The 22,581-nt window shown below is 36.7% G+C and overlaps 1 protein-coding gene across 4 annotated transcripts in view; it reads right to left on the bottom strand.

Moving 5' to 3' along the window:
• COMMD10 (COMM domain containing 10) overlaps positions 1-22,581 on the bottom strand; it is a 120,299-nt gene that overhangs the window by 65,274 nt on the left and 32,444 nt on the right. Inside the window, exon 6 of one of the 4 annotated variants that reach the window (XR_010827900.1) lies at positions 13,819-21,957. The exons of the other annotated variants lie outside the window; for them this stretch is intronic. The gene's annotated coding sequence lies outside the window, so the exon portion shown is untranslated. The remainder of the gene's footprint in view (positions 1-13,818; positions 21,958-22,581) is intronic. 4 annotated transcript variants of the gene reach the window in all.

The raw sequence follows: 22,581 nt of genomic DNA, 5'->3' as shown, positions 1-22,581 counted from the left end.
TGTCATTTCTCATTTACCAATCCTTCACCTCAAGGTTTGGTTGTTCTAGAAATGTATTCATTGTCCAGGACTGATAATCATTGTTAGTTTGCAGATTTTATCTTATAGGTGAACTTCGAGAAAGGTGTAAACAATAAGGAACATACTCAAAAAAGAGCTTTCAAAAAGACACATCACATTTGCACTTAAAATTCAGAATTTATATATATAGGTATAGATGGTACTTTCATTTTCAAAAGTTCTGAGTAACCATTAGTGTCATCTATACAAATAAAATTCCTATAGTAGAAGTACTGAGATACTAACTAACAAAAATGGCCAGACTGGCATATATCGAGTTTAAAGATAGACATTCAAGAGAATCAGAACAGAATGTAACAGTTTCTGTTTAAGATATAAGATCCTACATACAACTTAAGACAAAATTCCAAAATATTATTGTTAAAAAATGTCTTGGGATATGTTGACCTTTTGAAATAAATAAACAAACTTCCTGTAAGACTATACAGTATACATTCAAAATACCTATGCCTTATATTCTCCATGTTCTCTGCATCACATTGTCCAATACCAGTTTTCTCAATATACACATAATTTTATTTTTACTTACTTGCAGGAGAGTTTTGGCAACATTGCCAAAAGTAACAACACTTGGGCTAAAACTTTTCATGCAGATATCTGCATCAGGTTTTGTTTTTAATTTTCTTAACTATTTTTTGGCAAAAACAATTCAGCTTTTCCCACGAATTCACAGGGAACATCCCAATTTCTTAGTCATGAAGTTGATCCTTCTCTTCTTGTTACCTTTTGCCTCATTCACTATACAGCTTCTACAACAAAAAAGATAAACACTACAAACAAACGAACAAACAAAAAAACCAGCCCATTGTCCTGTAGTCAATGGGTTGTGGGGTTATGATATTTATAAGCAGACACAGTCTCTTAACTTGCGTGCTCGAATTTGTAGCCTTAAAGTCTATAATGCTATGTGAATAATTAATTCAGGATCATTTATTAAACATACATCAATTCTGCAAACTGCTCCCCCATCAATCCATGATTAGATATTCATCAAAATGACAGCTGAATCTTCTTTCTTACAACAGCAGCACTTTGAAACAAGTGCACTGTCTCTCAAGGTTGAGCATCCATTTGAGAGAAAAAAACAAAAACAAAAACACAGTCATTACCTACAGCAGTTTCTCAAACACGTGCATCATGCAAGTTGCATTTTACTTCTGCCTTTGTTTTGCTGACATTTACAAAGGCTGTGGTTTGGATCAAACGACCATGGCAAGTAAGTACCTTGAGTTTCACAAGCAATTTTGCCCCGACACAAAAGTCTGGTGTCTATTGTTTTGCACATACTGATGAATCTGAATTATAAAGACTCTTATTTCTTCTGAATTTTTGTTGGTTATGAGGGGAAAGGAGGAAAGAAATCTGATACTGCAAAACAAAATATTTTTTCTGAACCCCCCAAAAAACTGACAGTAGCAGAAAAGCCTACATAACACTGATCAACTTATTGAAATTTGCTAGCATGTTACACTAAGAATACATAATGCTGAAACAAATGTCAAAGATGAGACCAGAAAACATTGGACAATTGGTTTGCATTCATTCATTCAAAATGATAAATCCCTTTCACCTTTAGGTCAGTCACATCTTTTGCTGATAACCAGTCTATTATCCTATTAACGTAAGGATTCTCTAAGGGTGCTTCGAGTCTGAAATTACATACCTAGAGTTGCAATTAACACCTAAAAGCTGCTGATGCTCTCCAAAAGTCAATTTATCAGTATTTTTGTACTCAGAATTATATTATGTTATATAAGTGATACCAATAAAAAAATATCTCTCTTCTTCCAATGTCACATATAGGCAATGCATAAAGATATGCCTTAGTCATGATTTACAGAGACACTTTTATAAATTTTAAAGCAGTTTTTAAAGTCCTGAAGGCTCAAAACAAATTTTGAGGTTGATTATTTTTAAAGGAATCTTTCACTACGAGGCAATTGCAAAGTACCGGTAACACTAGAGCAGCTCCTCTAACTTCTGCAAATCATGGCTAAGACATAAGCTTCTAAAGGCTTTGTGAAAAAACATCGGTGCAATTTGACTCTGCATAACTCAGTCCTCAAGTAACGTATGAACTTTGAAATTAGTGAATTAAAATAAAACCTTAAAAAGTAGTTAATGCCCTGCAATCAAACTAGAAGCTCTTTTCAGCTATGTCAAGTAATGAACTCAATTAAAATAAGTAGTTGCATCTAATTCTGTGATAGAAAGATGAAATTACATCACTTCCAGTTGCAGCAACTGAATGGCAGACAGTAATCATGACACTAAGTTTACAGTGCATTGCAGAATCAGTAAGTAACACATAACTAGATTAATTTCAATAATTTACTGAGCAACTTGGAAGCTAGTCTTTTTTTCTTTCAGCATTTAAAAGCAGGATGTTTATATAGGAATGTTTAACAGTGTCTACAAGTACCAAGTGTTTAAATATCTAAAGTACTAATGAATACTTGAGCCATATGGTCAGCCCAGAATGCATACACAAAATATACCTATAACACATCTAAAAATGAATACATTGGTGCTAGACTGACTCTTATTAACTCTTTTTGTATAAGCGGGGACTTTTTGTCTGCATATTGAATTTACAATGAATTGAACTTAGATGAAATTAAAACATACAAACCTACAATCATAATCTATTCATAAGGCTTGTTAACTTTGAAGAGGTCATTTCAGCAATTTCACTGAAACATATTTCTCTTTACCAAATAGTTATGTAAATAATCTATGAAATGTCAACTGGCATAGTCATTGGAAAATAAGACCAAGGCCAATACAGATTAAGAGACCTGCCAAATGAAGAATAAAAATGTATGTACATGCTGTAGAGCTTTTTTTTCCTGTGGATTTTATGAATAGAGTTATGATGGTTAATATTTTAAATACTAGGTTCTTCTGTCTGTCTAGGATTAGACAGAAAGATAACCTCCCCCAGCTACCTAAAGAGTGGTAGCACTTAGATTTTCTAACAGTCCCAAAAAAACACAGTCAGCCTCCCCTTCTGAGCTAGAACAGTATAAATTTCCCACAAAAATAACTCTAGGAAGTTAGTTGTGTTTTGTAATCTCAAATTCTCATGGGAATTAAAATACCTTTCAAATTTCTTAAAGGACCAAACTAAGCTCCCGAATTTTGCAAGCTACCCACTCAGCTGGGTTTTTCCTCAGCATATGGGTTTTGAGTAGAAATAAATCTTCTTGCAGCAGTCCCACTTCCATTTCCCCCCTACTGATGAGAAAGTCTGTCTTCTGTGCACCCACTATTTTTAACTTTTAAACTCTAACTTTACTCTTTTTTTTTTTCAAAGCATTTGATTTGCAAGTTGTCTTCTTCATTATCCATGATTCTCCTGAGTTTCGTTTTATGATCTAGACGCAATTTATCAGGACTCAAGACGTTACTATATTAAAAAGGGATATTGGTCCATCCTGTTTTTCACTGCAAACAGTGGTGACTACCAAACAGGATTAATTCAGCTCCCCTCGCTCGAGCATAACTAAATAACAATACAAAATAATCACCTTCAAGTACATCACAGCAAAGAAGAAGTTAATCTCTTAAAAGTAATTTAAGAGATCTTCGGGTGCTCAGGTCTAATGTCACTACTGCCTTCTCAACTGGGAAAAAAAAAAAAAAGAGAAACTGAAACAGATGTCAAATTTCACAGCTGCAAGAGAGGAAAAAAAAAAAGCAACCCCACATTTACATACTTGTGCCTTAATTCCCAGTGCATCTGAAACACTAAAAAATAAAGCCTATCTATGCCTACGAAATGTAGTGACGACTCACTGATAGTATGGGCTCGAGAACTCTACTTTTTACCTTGGGTTTTGAACAGCACAGGAGTGTTTCTGTAACACTGGACCACCCTATTACTTAAATGCCTTTGTCGGTCTGAAACCTAGATATACAAAGGCTTAGACAAACCACTTTGAGAGGGTTATTAAGGTGCAGCATCATAAGAGTTTATCAAAATAAATACTTCCAGCCTAAGTCATATTACAGTTCTGCATTTTTTCTATTAAATGAAATTTCAGGTTGAGTAGATTTCCAAATTAATCTATTAACATTCAATTCCACTGGCTAAAACAAACTTGTCTGAAGACACGGTTGGCCAGGCTCACTCCCTGCTACACTTGGGAGTGTTTTCACAAAGGCAGGGTTACTATTGGAGGTTAAATTGAGCTTGAATGCCCCAGAAGTTTGTTTGGCGTCACTGTAATGCCTTCCCCATTGTGCTCTGGGCCCTATCTCCCATGAGAAAATTTACAAGTTCTTTTCTTTTATCTCCTCTCTCTTTGGATTGCATTTCATAATTGCTAACACAGCGCTGAAGCATCACACTCTGCTCTGAGTAGAAGAATTCTCAATATAGAGGTGCAGCGATACACAGTTACTTAAAGACTTTCTGATGCCACAAAGAAAACAGCGTACTTGCACGAGGCCTGGGGAACAGACACAGACTTTGTATGTGTATGTGTGTGTGTGTGTGTATACACTTACAGAGAGAGATGCATTATTTCTTTATCTGATCTGTCTTGTTTTTAAACGCTTCCCTCCTATACTTATATATAAGGTTCCTCAAAGACCTTAAGCTCAACATACTGCATTTGCACACACTGATGGTATCAAGATTAAAATACATCTTTTTACATAGCTTCAGTTATTCAAAAAAAAACAAAACCCTGCATTAACTTTTTTTTTGTAATATACAGAATTCAGAGTATTAGTGAGGTTTATGAGCAAGTTTATCAACAGTTTGCATATTTCTTCTCTTAGACCACAAATTACTAGCATTCTTATGTTAAATCACAGCACTATTCCCCAATAAAAAATCTTAAGATCATTAAAAAAAAAGTGAAGAAATAATAAGGTTGAGTAAAGCCAGACTGTAATATTAAGTGCTATTTTCAGTGTTAAAAAATAAGAGTGAGGAATAATGGAAAAGGACAAATCACACATTTTGTTTACTACGGACAGGATCAAGGCAGTCTATAGGAAGAAGAGAGATTTGCATGCCGATAGGAATTCCTACATTTTTCCCTTTATATAATATTAAGTCCCACTAAAATCCGAGTCTTTTTTCTTATTAAAAAACGATACCACCAGTTCCTGTTAAATAATCACAGAAATGGGTGTTTCATAGGCGCGTGTATATTCTCCAGAACAAAAAAAGAATGAATTCTTCACTGCTGCAGAGCATCACACATTTTCAGTGGTGTCACTGAACGCTACGACAGAAACAGCAGAAAGTCACTCGCACCTATCTCTAACCAACACGCTTTCACACACTTCCTTATCCAGGAGCGGGGCACAAACACGCTGTGTGACATACCTCTGACCTCCACCATCAATTACTTCAAGTCGTCGCGGTGGAAAGCAAATGCTAACAAAATTATTAACAAAAACCCATCCCACAAACAAGTGAGCCTGCCACCTAGAAAGCCTGGATGCGAGGGCACCCATTGTGCCCTGCTCTGACAGATGCTTCAGTGCACTCTGAGGGCAGCTCTAAGCTTCCTCCACCGCTCCGGCCCTGGGGTCTGCTTCCCCCTGTGCTGCTCACAGCGCTGTGACCACAGCCACGACCACCCTCTGATCCTCTGATCCTCTGCACCAGTGAGCTGACGGCCCGCGTGGAGCTCGGCCATGAGACTTTCATGGGGCTTCAACAAAGGACAGCAGTGCTCGCTCCTGGGGGAAGAACAATGGATCCTAACTATGTTCAGAGCTGGAGCCTCAACCCTTCAATTTAGCTTTTCCCTCAAGTGCCTCACGCTTGCAGCTATGAACTAATCAAGCTAAAAAGGGAGGGGGAGAGAGTCTGTCATTTCTATTTTTAAATACAAAGGAGGCAGTCAGGTACTATCAAGATGAAGGCTACCGAGATTGACACATAGGATTTATGTCTAACAATCACGTCGGGTAAGGAAGCCAGACATCGCTTCAGACTTTCTCGAGCAAATTTGTAGAGGATGCTTTTGTGCAAGAAAAGCAGGTTCGAGTACTCTACTTCATTAAGATACCCTGTAATCCCAAGACTAGCCTGTTAGAAAAGTATCACTTCATTTTTTTCTGGTAATACCTTTGAAATTCTTTTTCATCATAAAGAGGAAAACTTAGCATCTCACAAAAATTTAATAAAATCCTTCACCTCTTTCTCACAGCATGCAGCAAGCACAAACAGAATTCAATGTAGTTCTTAGTCCATACATTAATTTTTAGAATCCAAAAACGAAGTATCACCAGGGTCCTCAATTACTCGCCTAATACATTTTTTAAAAGCAGGCCTAGACAGTAAGCCTGTGCTTATAAGCAAGCACTTTTTACATTCAAGAAAGTTCAAAAGATATTCATAGAGACTGCTAGGAGCCACTAACGGAGCGTTCCTTTGACGCTGAAGAACTTCGTTTTCTTCATTTGGCGTTCTCACCAAGTCACACAGTGTTTTAATGGGCAGACTCTACACCAAACAAGAAAGGCTGCATTTAGTTAGTCCAGGCTAGCATCCTATACTGTGGAGGCAACTAACACTTTAGATCACTGAAATTAACGTCTTAACAATGGGACTTCTCCAAGTGCTGCAACACCAAACTTCATGGACACTAGTAACTAAGACAGAGAAGATCAAGTTTAGTGCAAAACACTGAGGGCTTTACTGAGACGAAGTGGGGCTGCAGTGTGGAAGGAAACTGTTGGGCTAGAATGAGATTAAGAGAAGAAATCCTCACAAACCATTCTGAGAACTGACCTTATAACCAAAATGGAGCAAAAAATTGGATCACAGTAATGAAACTTGATGCTGGTTAAAAGCAAAATTGGAACCTCTGTCAATACAGAGGAAGAACAGAACATCACATTGCAAGAACTGAATCGCCTTGGAGGACCAAAGTGATAGTAATGACAAAATGCAATAGCACAAAGTCAAGGTCAAGCACTCTGGGAACGGCAAGAATTTCTACTGTAAGCTGGAGGATCATCAGCTGGAAATAACAAAGGAGGAGAATGACTTGGATGTATTAATCAATCAGGATGAATACAAACTGTCAGAGAGATGCAGTGTGAAAAAGGCAACTGTAATTTGTGTCTGTATCAAGGGAGGCATTTTCAGTAGAGAAAGAAACATATTAAAGCCATTTTACAAGGAACTGGTAAGATTTAAACTGGAATTCTGCAAACTTTTATGGTCACTACCTTCAAAAAAACATGACTTCAAGTTGAAGCAAGTGCAGGGAAAAACTATTAGAACGACCAGGGAAGCAAAGAGAAGCTAGTACAAAGAGAATACTAACAGAGCCTGGCTTAATTAGCCTAGTAAAACGAAGGCTGAGAGGCAATAAGAGTGCTCTCTATAAATAAATCAGGGATGTAAGAAAGGGGAAGGAAAAAATTCTAAAGCTCCAGACAATGCAGGCACACAAAGTGGATATTAACAAGCACAGTTAGAAACTGAACTACTCATCATCAGGTGAACAAAATCCTGAAGCAGTTTTCACCAGAAGCAATAGGGATAAGAAACACCAGAGCAGCAAGAGGCATTTTTGTAGGGTATTCCACAGCATTATAGTCTACAGAAATCTAATCTTTAATCCATAATAAGAATTATAATGTACAGAATCTATGGGCACTGTCAGGGAAGGCCAGAATATCCCTGGCAGTCCTATTTTCTACAGGCTTGTACCTTATCAGTATTCCAAGCTAAGAGACCATTTTTATGACTGTCATTCCTTTTACATTTTCTCCTTTTCTATGTATAGAGCAGAGGCACAAGTCTATGTGCAGGCACTTTCCTATAAAACCTCTTCACTCTGATGTACTCCTCAGCTCGGGGACTCTACCCAAACACTAAAACACTAATGTTTTCTGACATAACCACTAGTATACTTAAAGGTGTAAAAGCAGTTTTGTCAGCCTTAAGCAAAAAGCTAGAATATTTTAACATCTGCAGTACATCCCAATACAGCAACGTGAAAGAGCAACTTTATAGATCATGCTGTTTTACGTAATTAACCAGTCTGCCCCTGCTTGTTTCTTTTCTCCATCCTTACATTGCAGTCTCCACAGAAAGCTGGTAATAAGCTAACATCTGTTCCGTGCTGCACTATAGAACAAACTAAATCAACTAGTCAACCACTCTAACCACAATGTTCAAAGTAAGCAAGCTCCCAGTAACCTGATCAACTTAAGTGTTCAGTCATTACTGAAACACGTAACTTTGTCATGTCACTAACTACTAACACGGAAACTATATTTTACCAGTGATGAATTTTAGTATTTAAACACTAAAAGTCAATGAATTTTTAAAATAAGGCTCCCATTTGAAAATAAATAAAGGGTTGCTTAAAAGTTAACACCTGAAAAGAGAAAGTTTCCTTCAATTTGCTTAGTACCTTTCTCACCATTAACCAGAACCAGTTACAATCATGCACGTGAATAAAGATCACATCGTAGCTTGACAAGCTCTACCACAATCCATTCCACACCTAAATCCAGCCAGTCTAATCTATATACTAACTATGCAATATTTATATGAACCTACAGTCAGCACTCCAGCAGAACAGCTATTATTTCCAAACACGGGCAGTGAACTCCAAAATACTGTTTGTCCTACCCAAAAGTTGTATGTTTCTTAAGGAAGAGCATAATGCTGTGAGAAGCCATATGTTATGAAAGATTCACAGCCAGAAATCCAGAACACATTAGCAGTGGCATTCCTTGGCAATAATTCGGAGGTATCTGGCACACTAGTTATTTATATTAGTCTGGCTAGATTATGAATGTGCATCCAGCAAATCAGACTACAGGCATGTCCGAAATACCTTGTGTTCAAATCCTCCACAATTCTTACAGAGCCATCTGTAGGCAAGCACATGCATAGCCTAAAATGATGGAAAGCCCTGTAGAAGACAAACCTGGCATGCAGATTCAGATGTAAAACTAGCATGTGTTTTTGTGTTTTATATGTGCATAGTAATGGGGTTTGGACACTACTGTGCAACCTTAGTTTAACACATGAACTGCACTGACAGAACAGCAAGCCTCTTCTTTAGACTCTTTCCAGCCAGATATGAAAGGTCTATGGATGGAGTGGGGGCATTTTCATTCAGTTTGAAAATTGGATAGATTCAGTTCATGTCTAATCTTGTATCAGCCCTCGACTTCACTTAAATTGTATATTATTCTCACCAATTTCTACCACTGTCGTATTGATCATGTTAACAGCTAAGAGGTTGCGTTTCCTTCCAGTTTGCTAAAGCATACACTTGGAGATACCGCGCTAACACACTGGTCCTCATTATTTCTGTTATTGAAAACTCAGTGCCAGTTCTCAAAAGCAGTTAGAGCCAAATTTCACTCAGGCAGTTATGGCTTCTGTATGTTATTCTCTTTCTGGCTAGATTTATTTCCTTTCAGCTGAATTCAGTCACATCACAGTCTTTGCATCATTGTATTCTCACTTCTAACAAGACGACCTTAAGTAGGGCATGTCGGTCATTTTCAATAAAGTGCAGCTGCTTCCGTCTATTACGCAGCCCAGTCCTGATGCATGCATACAGTAAAAATCAAGAAAATAAAAAGTAAAAAAATATATATGTTAAAGGAAACAGCATGGTGGTCAGGGAGAGAAAATCAACTGTAAAAAATCAACCCTCATACCAGCCAGTATAAGAAAGATGATGATGGTGTAAGGTAACTTGGAAGGGAATATGCACCTTGCTGCTTTGAGAGCTGTGTTCCTGGAGAGAAATAGAGAGCTGCTGCTCTTTCAGGATCGGGTATACTTAGAAGTCTCTCTGCATGGACGATATTGATTTAGAGACACTCCTTATGTAATGGCCATCTGTAACGTTATAATTAGATTGAGCAGCATACGTGCTGGATTCCTTTTCAATTCTACGGGCACACAGCCCTTCACATATAACAGGCATATTAAGTGTCTTCAGCATTGACCTCTCTCTTTCAGTTTGTGATTTGTCATATGAGGCTAAATGGTATTGTTTGCTTAAATATATTTTAGTCATCTTTGAAAGTACAAAATAATCTCAGCAGGCACCAATATTTTTACTGGTTCTCTAAAAATCACTCATTTACAAAAATTACATGATTATTTCATGTAGTTGGCTCACTAATTAGCATTATTAAGGATTTTGTGGCAACAAATGAAGAAATAATGATAATTTTAATGATCTTGTTTTCCTAAAAATTGCCACTTCAAAATCATCTTTAAAAAAAAAAAGAGTAATACTACTGATTTCATTTTTCACTGTAATTTTTCCTGCTGCTGACCTGGGAATAAAATTCTTGTTGGTGTAAAGACCATGTATTATCTTCCCAGTAGGGTTTGCTCATTAGTTTTGAAAGATCAAGATAGGAGTTTTTATTTTAATGTCAAAGTCTTTCAAAAAAGGAAGACTGAGAAAAACAATACAGCAGACTTCTAAATCAAATGTGACATTGAAAATGTAATAATTCTTTGCGTAACTCCTAAAATTCCAAGAAAATACAAGGCATTTTTAGCAAGTGACAGAAATCATAAAGACAGTACTAGAAGAAAATACATTGTTTAATATTAGACCTTATAAAAAAACAACCACAAGGTTAAAACTCCTGCTACGTGTATGCTCTATCTTGTGGAAATCAAAGTAGGAATTTACTATGAGTTAAATTAGAGAATGGATCTGCAGAGTTCCAGGAGTGAGCTCCACTCTGTTGTGTTTTATTCCATTTGCCTCATTTTCTCAGTGATTCAAGACTTCTGTAACTGGTTAACATTGCCCAAAATCATTAATAGTCAACAACCGTTAGTGGATATGTAACAGGTAGTCTCGGACTGGCTCCCTAAAGATAGATGTTGACATCCCAAGATGACCATTAAACTGACACCGTTTCGGCAACTTGTCAGTCAGGGGTTCTCTTTTGTAGAAGTAATTTGTTCTGCCCAAAATTCTGATTTGAAGCAGACCATCAAGAAACTGTGACGAGCTGCCTACAGCATGCAACTCCATTGTAATTTGCAAGGTTCCTGCCTTCCCATAGTCCCTCACATACACTATTTCACTACTCAACTTCAGGAAAATAAATTACTTATCTCCAGATAAAGCTACTGCATAAATGAAATGTTAGTTTGTGACAAGCTGTAGGAATGTACAGTAAAGCACCATGTTCTCCCACTACTCCACCTGAAGGAGTCTTTTAATAACTTTCGCATATCACATACCCAGAAAAAAATCAGTATGTCCTTTTTCTCCAAGACCAACATGGCAATCTGTAATAAAGCACAAGTCTCAAGTACTACTAATGTCATGGTTCCAGTACTTAGCCTTAAGTAAAACATATATTACTGCTACACTTCCTTCTTACTACTCCTTCTTCTCAAGATAGAATGAAGAGGAAAGAAAACTCATCCCAGGAGCAGGAAAGCTGCAGCAAAGAGCACTGTTTAAAAGCACAGACAACAACCACCCAGAAGAACCCTCCAGCACACCACCCAAGCCACAGGAAGCTCCAGAAAAGTGACCTCACTCTGATGAGGGAGTTGACTGGACTGCATGATGCATCCTAAAACATCTGTCAAGGTCTAACCCTCTGGCCTGAAGACTTGTGGGATGCTTTAGAGATAAAGAACGGAGATGAATGATGAGTTGCAAACAGCATCCAGACTTTAGTAATCCTACACTACAACCCTTGATGGAGATGACAGCCATTTGGTAACAAGTAGCTTGGTGCAAAGGTAAATTGCACAATAAAAAGAAAAATAAAAAACAAATATACTCAATACCCCCCGCTTTATGGATGTTATTAAGAAAAGCCTCACTCTTCAGGATACCTCTTTTCAAAGCATAAGCTTCAATGATCTTTCCTCCTTACACATAATATAAAATTTGAGTTGGAAGCTATGAGATTTTTCTAGGAACATCGAGATATTGCTTATATATATAAGAAAAAAAAAAAACTAAAATCAAAAGTGTTTGAGCTGCTGCTGTGTTTCCTATAAAAATACAGCATGCAATCATATTCCAACAAATGCATAACTGATAGTAAATTAACCTAGAGTAAGATCCACAAAAAGAACATTAAAAACCCAAATCACAATCATTGTTGTATTGGAACACTGAATTGTCCACTGTATTTGAAAAGATTATTTTATTATTCACTGTTAACAAGAGTCATGTAGAAGTCAAAGATTTAACCCTAAAAAATACTCATGAAACTGAAATAACTTGCAAAAACACCCTTTCTTCTTTCACTGTAGAGTTTATAAAGTATGTTTATTATTCTATTTTTGTTGCAGAACTTTATGAAGCATTTTCCTTTCCATTCTTTAGATACTGAAAACTTCAAAGCAATGAAAAGGCTTCAATGGACACAGAATATAGCTGTGTTCTTTTAAACAGAGTTCTGAAACTAATTAAGTTGAAATACTGTAGAACATGCTACAATAGAAAAAAGCTTACGAACCTATAACTGTATTTCAGCTGGGTACACTGTAGCAGACTAATTTTCTAACATACAGCAACCAATGCTTACAGGCATTTAGAAAATCATTACACTAATTGGAAGAAGTAAGTAAGAGACAACTGTACACAAAAGGCGGACACCAAGATAAGCAGCTTAGGTGTGTTGATAAGACTGCCTGAAAGTGGCTTTGCTGCATGTGTTGCTTTTTTCTGGAGTTAATTTTATTTTCTGTGCACTGAAGCCTTACACTTTGATTAGCAACCAACTTTTAATTGTGCTGAACGTATTTTAAACAGGAACATTTTAAATACAATATTCTCTCTTCCCTAATTTTAATGGTGTGGGATGATAAAGTTTGCTTTTTAATGCTTTATGGCCTGTAGGGTAGTGACAGCAATGGCTCAAACAAGGAGAAAACGGCTGTAACAGGCATTAATGAAACAGAAGGGAGTTCTCTGCTACACAAAGGTGAAAGCATGAACAAGTGCTCTCCAGAATAAAACTGGTCCCTAACTGCAAATAGCTGCACTGAAATGAGTGAATGGTACATGCAGTTTTCGTTATGTATTGTTCAGTACTTTCCACGCACACCTCAAACATACAGTACCTAAGTCCTTTGGACCCCAAGATACAGTTTTACGCTTCACAAGATTAATCCTAATTAAACATAAAATACAAGTAGAAGAAACTCTAATGGGCAGAAGAAAATAGAGCATGGATTTTTGTTAGATTATGAAAGCTCCATGCATCATTTTTCCATACTTTGACACAAACATTTGCATTTTTAAGACCCTTTTTATTTTCCCTTTTTAAAAAATACTGAGTGATTTGTTGTTTATTTTTCAGTGAAGGTTTAAGAGCATTGGGGACTATTTTTTCAATACCATCTTGACAGATTACAATGCAGATATTTCTTTCAAAATGACTACCCTATGCCAGTGGAACAGATTTTCTTGTATAGATTTACAGTTTAAAATACTTATGATCATTTAAAATTGGAAATGAAAATAACAGATAGTTATATAAAACCTGGACCTGCACAACATTTAAGTAGCTGTCCAGCTAGGTTTTCGTATTTTAATGAACTCCCAGGCATCACAATGCTCAAATCTTCAAACATTTATTAACATACTTTATAAACATATTCTAATAATTTCTTCTCTTTCTTGAAGTAAATCAGTGGTAACCTGCAGTCAGAATCTCAGATCTGAAAGCTTCAATTTTTGTAAGTCAGAATTATTTTAATTTTATGTATTTCTTTTTACCCACCATTTTCTTCATTCAAGAAAAGATTCTCTGTTTTCCAACAAAGAATTAATCCTTATGAGTAATCCAGTAACAGCAATGCGGGTATCAGCACTCAAAAGAAGCACTGCAAACAAGTGTGCAAGTTCTCATATTTCTATCTGGTAACCATGGTGAAGGCTGTCCTTTTGGACAACAAGGAGAGGCACTTCGGTCTCAGTTCAAAAAGAGCTCACTTCTTGTTAAAAGAAATGAAACCTAAGATTCTCATCTGAAACCCTAGGAGAAAAAAGCAAATTGAAAAATTCACATTAAAACATACTGAAACCTGCTGCACTATAAGCACTTCACACATCTGTTGCATTTCTCTACCCCAAAAGCACATCTGCTTTTGTAACTCCAAGTTCCACTGAGCTGTGCGCTGCTTTCATGGCAAGGTATACAGGCACCACGCAGGAATCTGAAATTAGAGCACCATGTTCTGGGATTCTCTGATATGATGATGGTTTTTTGGAAAAGTTTCCAAACCTAAATAGAAGTAAAGGGACACAAAAGCAAGTGTTACACCTTAGTGCTCAACGCCTGACTAATTTCGTGAAGGAGGTGTAGGGGTAGGACGGTATTTCAAAAAGTGTTTCTACGCTCTGAAATACATCTCCTGAAAACCAAAAGACATGGGGGAAATCATAAACTCCATAACAAAAAGAAAACCATTGATACTGCAAGTGATTTTGGTATCTGAGGAAGACTACTGCCCCCTTACCCTTAAAGCATCAAAGATGCAGGTGGGTCAGCCAGTTATTAAAAGTTATAAACCTTTGACAAACTACTGTTCTCTGCAAAACAGCACACAGATTATTTTAAGTGTCTCTACTTTTTAACTATTATCACTAGAGAAAACAGAAACATTTAGTTTCAGCTTGTTCCCCTGGTGTAATTTTGCCAGGAAAAAAGATTATTTCCAGTAAAACCTACTATGATAAATACAGCTTAACCTTTCCTCCCCCCATGAAACTCATGTTTCACTCAGCTGAAAACCTCCATTTTCTTGACTAGGGTCTTTCTGCACTTTTTCCTCTCTTTAGACCCAGTTGGAGCTGTGAAGATGTTCTTTCCTCCATTTAAGTCTTTTACTTTATTGTACATATCTATTTATAGACTTAAATGCTTCAGTCGATACGAGGGATTAGGACAGAAAATAATTGTTGTGATCTGTTCCTCCGTGTTGTTTAATGTAGTAAAAAGCAAAGTTGTACAGCAGTTTGGCAGTCTTACTGGCTGTGAAGTGTCATTAAGTAAGAGATGGCAAGTTTTATCACGCACCTCTGACTACTAAATTCACAAAACAAACAGAAGGTTTACCATGGGAGGTAGAGAGATCAGGCAATATCCTCAAGCCACTCTTCCAGTAAAACAGCGTGTGGTTACTAAAATTGCTATGGGAAAATGGGAGTTCATCAGAAACTCACAGTTCTAGGTGAAAATGTTCCTTAACCTTTTACATTACCACTACTAGAAAAAAACAAAAGGTGTGCAAAGGCGGGTGCATGTATACCAGCAAGAACTAGAACATTAAACTGAAGCAGTACCATGCTAAAATATTTTATGCAGTCTTTGCTGTTAAACTGTAGTATTTGATTAAGGAAAAAAAAGTCTCCGCATGTGTCCTCCAGTAATGTACTTCAGTTGATTTTAACACATTATGTAATTGCAGCTGAAAAGAAGAGGCCACAGTAAAGGGGTAAACAAGAGACAACTGTTTTCTTTTGAGCCAGTGCTGCATGCAATTATTCCACTCAATGGAGTACTCATATGATTTTCCAGGGAAGTAGTTATATTTGGGTATCTCCATTGCGCACACAAATTTTGCTCTGACTTCCCTCTGTTTTATGGTTCCTTGATAATGAAAGGGTATTAAAAATATTCTTCCTCTCAGAAAACTGTTAATTTAACCTAACAGTCTGCCACAGCATTCATAGCTTCCCTTAACCACATATCCTCTTTTCAAATACTCAAACTTCATGAAACAAGGGCTTACTCCCTCTAAGCACCTATTAAAAACTATCTTCCAGGACAGCATAAAGCAGTATTCCTCAACAGACAGCTATTGCATCACCTCCACAAAAACATTTTGATTTTGTACTGTGTTCTTAACAACTGTGGCACTGAAGAAGCCTTATTTCTGTGTCACTTCTGTAAAAGGGCCAAAACGTGTTCTGGGAATGAATATAAATGTCAATTATTAAAACCAACATTCCAAATGCAGAATTTGGGTTACCTAGGTTATTTGAATTACAAAACCTGGCTTCTCAAAATGCAAATGAATTATTCTAAACTAAATGTAACACCAAGAAGGAAAAAAAATATATATTTTAATTATCCATGAAGCATATTTCTTTCTGCTCCCTGTCGTTTGCCCCATTAGGTCAGCTCTTTAAAGTGACATGGGAGAAGAGCAGAGGGCATTTGAAATTTCTATGACTTTTCCAAGGTCAGGAGTATCACAGACGTGATTTAATAACCCAGACCACTACTGGGCTGATGGAACACAAGGAATGAAGTAATCCCCTGATCGTAAGAAAAAAAATAATAATTAAGAAAATACAAATAAAGACTAAAAATATAAACAAGCCTTTTGCTTTCAACAAGCAAGTTGTATATCCTATGATGACATTAAACAGCCAAACTACAGATGTACGATGAACAATAATGCATGAAGATTCCCACTACATAGAGAATCTTCCTCCATGTGAAGTATCTTCTATAGCTTTGTTATTCTGAAAAGAGTGTTAGGTAATAAATGATTCAAATAATAAGGAAGTCTGCCTGGAATGCAAAGACACAAAAAGCAGGATTATGTACTAGGTTAAGTCCACTCTAAAATCGATACCCAGTTGTTCACTGATGTCAGACCAGAACTCCTGTGCCACATGAAGCTCAAACAACACCGGTACGTTTGTCAAACAGCTGTAGGCACAAATGTGCAGCATGACACCAGCTGTTAAGAGAAAAGAAAGTAACACAAACTAGCAATTTCAGGACTAGCCCAGCTCCATCCTCTGCCCACCTCTTCCCTCGTTTCCAAGGTACTCTTTCCATAAAACCTGATTTTACATAATACGGCCATACTGAGATGCAAATCTGAAGTTTCACTTACACTGTTTTTAACTGTGCCATAAACACCATAATTGTCAAAACCCACTCATCCACTCACCCACCAGTCTGCTGTGTGTACCATCTCTGTATTGCCAAATAAAAAACAAAGGAGTAAACTGCAATAATGCAGTCCAGACCTGCATAATGGTTACCGCACAAAATTAAAGACAGTAAAAGGATGTGTGGATTTCTCGCTTTGAGTTTTTGGCAGTGTCTCAGACATACTTACTTTTTTATTTCAGAGTATCTGATAGCATAAGAATAGTTCGGATTGCGTCAACTGTTGCAACACACGTTATGAATATCCTTGGTCCCCGCTGAGAAGAACTAAGATAATCCTGCATCCCAGTAGACAGTGCTTGGATTCTGTTCCTGAATTTAATGTCAATTTGCTGTGTGACCTTTTGCTTACGCTTTACCTCCATATGCATTAGTCTGTTTCAGGTTAAAAATAATAAAATATTTCTCTTTTGTTGTAAAGCTTTTAGTAATTTAGCAATAGAATTCCATATTAAACACAGCATGTGAGAATTCCAGCCTGTATTCAAAAATGCATTCTTTTAAAAATGCAACTGCATTGCTAACTCACAGTTGCCTGTTACTGGCTAGGTTATTGCACTGAAAAGATCTGTCTTGCCTTTGAGAGCGCTGATAGAGGGGAAAAAAGATGTCCAGAACCCTACTTCTCTGCAAAGACTGTGTTACAATAAAAAAAAGGGATAATTTTGCATTTCCAAAAACTTTCTGAAGTCTAATTTAAGAAGCGAATCAATAAAATAGACAAGACCCACATATTAGAAGCAAATGGTAGGACATTCCAGTGCGTGATTTTTTTCCTGTAAATAAAGCATATTTTTTACATGAAGCAAGCGAGGAAATCAACTGTGTTATTATTCCTGCTATGTTCTACAATAACCACAACATATTTTATCACCAGCAAGCACTGCAGGTTAGGATGCAGTTTCATGTGAAATTGAGCAGTAACTTACACTGGTAGAATGCTGCTACTGAAAAAGAAAAAGTGCCCCTGTTTCCAGGCTTAGCCTGACAATAATTATCATAAAATTATATTAAAGAAAAAGATGCTTTCTGTAAGCCTTTTCCACTTATTAAATATATCAGGATAACATTTTACAATCTTCTTTTTGCATCTCTCACTTTATGAAGGGTAAACAAGAATTAGGTCTAATAATTGGCTTGTATGTTTTGGTTTAAAAACCCTTCATATTCTAGCAGGTATAAAACCCAACCATATATACACAAGACCACAGCACCACAGAAATGCATCCACCCACTATTAAGCCTTCCCTAGCAAGCCGTCCAGCTTTTTCCCTCTCATTCACCATTTTCGTTTTAGTGTTGGCAGTGGATGGAAAGGCGCCGAGTGCTTTGCCTACATCTGGAGGACAAACCCCACCAGCAGCACCCCTCACATCCGGCTCCCTTGGACAGGCACTGTGAACACCCAAGCACCTCAGGATGGCACATCTCAAAGTGCTGTGGACCGTGTGTCCCTCTCCTGGCCTAGCACACCGACAGCAACATCCAGGCCAGCTGCCCGCAGACCTGTTTGCAAAGTCGGTGTGGGCTTGCGACGGACCACGGATCCATGGATGCTCCTGTGCCACCAGTAGCCGAGGCGTATGTGCACCTAAGCACACAGTTTGTCACAGTGAGTTAGAGGGAACACACAATTTCAACATACAATACATTAAAATAAAGTATATTTTCATTTTCTAGTTGTGAACTGGAAGGACAACGCTACACAGATTCCAAATATTCCACAGCACTTCCACAGCTTTTTGTGCAGAGCATTACCACTGTATTGAAATTACTATCTAAAGAGAGCACTGCAGAATTACGAGTCAGATCAGCTAACAGATTAGAATACTAATAGGAGGAAGACTATATGTTCAAGATTAAAATAAAAAAAACAACTGAATTTGTCAACAGTTTGAAGGAATATATTGCAGTTGTGGCAAGAAACTGCTATTTTTACTTACAGCAAAAATGGATTATGGCTGCAAGGAATTTATAATTATGTACTTTACTCAAGCACAAAGCAACAAGTTAAAAAAATATGAGTTTCAGACCTTCTTAGGGAAATTATTCATGAAAGCTACCTGTCATGATTACTTAATTTCTGCATGCAGAACACTGTAGATTTTAGAAAGTCATTTGCAGCAAATTAAAGTCATCACGTGAAATGTTGAAGCTTTTCACAGAGATACACTATTAATTGATTTTAAGATATAACCTTCATGTCCCACTGATCAAATTTTACACTGTAGAATGTGGAGACAGATTACAGAGTCAGAGGAAAAAAAATAGAAGAGAGTTTATTTGAAAAGCTCGTCTGCTTCCTGGCCTCAAACAAGCTTAAATGACTTGTATTACTCTCAAAAAAAAAAGTCAATAATCATAAAAAGTGACAAGAGTTCATAATCCAAGTCCCAAACTGTTTGTTTCCTGTTCTGCAAACTCTGCCCAAAGCAAGCACAAATATATGCCCATGTGCTATTTCGATATAAACATGGAACAAAAACAAATTTGCACTCCAGGCACAAAGCTCCCATTGCCTTTCGTCCTTTATTCTGTTCACTGGTTTTATCCTGTTTCAGTACTTCCATTCTCATCAAACAGCTCCTTATTGTGCATGTTTCACATAAACAAGATAATGGCAAGTTACACTAACTACAGCAATACCTGTTAATGCTTGACACAGGGTCCAAGTCTGCCAGGTTATGAACAACTCATTATTTTCCATTTTCTAGTAGAGACTGAGTAATTTTAATGGGAATCAATTTCATTGAAAGACTGATGTGCAATACTATAGCACTTTTGTACATCCCCAGTTAAGTAGCATTGCTAATGAAAATTCAGTTGGACAGTTTAACACAATACCCAGAATGGAAAATGTGACAAACCATCTAGAATCATCTGTTTTTCAGAAAGAGCTGAAACAAATTAGGAGCCTTTCACAAAAGCTAAATGCAATTCTGTTTAGGAATGAGATCTTTTGATTGGCGGATCTAATGTTTCTGTTGCTTTTTTCGTCTAAAAGGGTGGTCCCACCCTTGACTCTTTCTGGACCCCGCACATTCTTGTTCACTTTTCTTGTTTAAACAAAACAGAACAGATTAAATACTGAATTACTCATGACTTTATTCAACTTCGTTTTCAGGAAGAGTCTAGTTACATCTTATTCACTGAAATCTCTCTACCTTGAAACAGGCTTCAGGAGGTCATCCAGCCCAACCATCACCAACCCTTCTGGCTCAAGGCAGAGGTAACTGTGGAAGTCCAACTGTTTTGCTTTAGTAGCTTCCCTGGAAATGTCCGCTTCTGATATCTTATTCAAGGAGAGCTCTGTGTGAAAACTTAAACCTTTTTCAAACTTTCCAACTATAGAACCACATAAACTGTCCATTCCAAATTTAACATAGCCATCAGTGATGTTCTTGGCTTTCTCCCCTGCAACTTGAAAACTTTATTTAAAATATTAATTGAACATATTGAAATCCTTTTGATAATAATCACTATCATCTTAGGCAAGAATCTCTTGAGTTTCAGTTGTGGTTGCCTTAATCATCATATTTCTTTTTATCTTTTCTTCATAACTTTCTTTTTTTTTTTTTCTATGTTTCAAGTAACATCCTTTATTGCTATGATTTCCTTAGCTAGCTACACATAAATTATTAGTTGGGAAAACAAAGTGATAGGCTAATTCCTGCAGCTCAAATTGGGTTTTGCTCCTTAGTCTTTCATTTCCTGCCTCAGTCAATTCCATACATTCCATGCCACTCTTGAATCTGTAACAGAAGCTATTTTGGCAATTTTATCTTATCTGTTACTAATGTGCATAATATCTGCTTTAAATGTGTTCCATATTGATATTTCCGTAATTTCTATTCTTCTCTTTCTCCTACTTGCTGTCTCATAATACATGCTGATTTTGATCAGGTAACTTTCTTATTGGTGTTTCATACCTGATACCTTTTAGCTATATGTACATTACTTACAAATCAAATTCTTTGTACTGCATTCTTCAGTTTATATTTGTACACACACAAAAAGAGATTTTTAAGACAGCTGGAGTTCCATAAGATAAACTTAACATCTGTAAAATTTTATATGCAAAATTCATACATAAAGCTCTTTGAGACTGTGAATTACTTGGAGTGTAGACTATATTATTTTAAGGTTGAGTATATGAATGACACAACTAATAACAGAAAAGGGATCTAATCAAATACACTTCAGACAAACATGTACAAAAAAATAATTAGCAATTTCACGGTTTTTAAATCTGTAGGAATTCCTGAAACACTTAATTCTCTTAATCTCACTGGTTTCATTAACAAGAAATTCAAATTCATCAATCTTAATAAATTCCATGCAAGTCATTTCTCTCTTCTCCTTCTAAGAACAACATGTTCTATGGTATTACTAACAATCTTCCTAACCTTTGTACAATAAGCACTGGTCCTTCTCAAAAGATGCAAGCATACATATAAGAGTCTCACATTCATATACATATGTAAATGACAATACTAGTCATAAATTGTCTTCTAAGATCTCGGAGAGGACATCCATTTTGGAAAGTATGATTCCAGTGACTATGAAATAAAAGTGTAACAGTTAAGAAAGAGACAGATCACACTTGTATTTTCTCTGGTACATCTCACCTCAAGCTAACAACTCACAAGTACCTGCATACCATAGTTCAGTTCCTTTTGTCAGTGCAATCTTTTGTTGGAAGAAACCAAGATTTCCAGTAAACCTTCAAGAACTTTGATTTTGTTTTGTTTTCTAATTCATTTCATTTATACAGTAAGTGCTATAGCTTCATAAACATTATATTGGCACAGCTGAAGGAGTGGTGAACTTTATTCCACAGCCTTTCTTCTGCTCACTACATAATCAAAGAATGGTTGAGGTTGGCAGGGACTTGGCAGGGACTTCTGGAGGTCATCTGGTCCAACCCCTCAGATCAAGCAGGGACACCTAGAGCAGATGAAAATACATGCCTGGGGTTTTGATGTATTAAAAGGAAGAATCAATACATTTCTCAACAGGTAACAGGAGGAAGGGTTTGTTGTCCGGTTTTTATTTGTTTGGTAGGTTGGGCACTTTTTTTGTTTTTAATGTTTTTATGATCTCTGTAGTTAGTTCTACTACTTTTGTCTGTGCTTTTAAGGACCCTCAACGACTGTTGACAGAAGTGTTTTGGATTTTTTTTTCATGTAAATAGATATCAAAGTTAAACAACAGTAAGGTTTAGAGTTTATATCAATAACTTCAGGATAAAACCATTTCTAACATTCTGATAAAGATTTTAACAAGAACAGCCAAACTTCAATGCCTTCCTGTGCTATTGGTCCCTGTTGATGAAGCCTATTCCAAAGGCCAGTTTCCAGCCTTCTTGCGCTCTCCTTCTTTCTGTTTTTTCCTGTTCCTTTCTAAACTGATCTTCAGGCTTCACACAGACAGCAGACAGAGTAACAGAACTGTATGCAAACCAGATTTTACTGTCATTCACACAACTGCAGTACTTCACAATGTCTATATATTTTTTTTTTAAGTTACAAGTTTAAATAGTTTACAAGTTTAAGACAAGTTTAAGACAAG

This window comes from Anser cygnoides, chromosome Z, assembly GCF_040182565.1.
Source record: "Anser cygnoides isolate HZ-2024a breed goose chromosome Z, Taihu_goose_T2T_genome, whole genome shotgun sequence".
NCBI lineage: Eukaryota > Metazoa > Chordata > Aves > Anseriformes > Anatidae > Anser > Anser cygnoides.
This window is presented reverse-complemented; position numbering and strand designations above follow the sequence as displayed.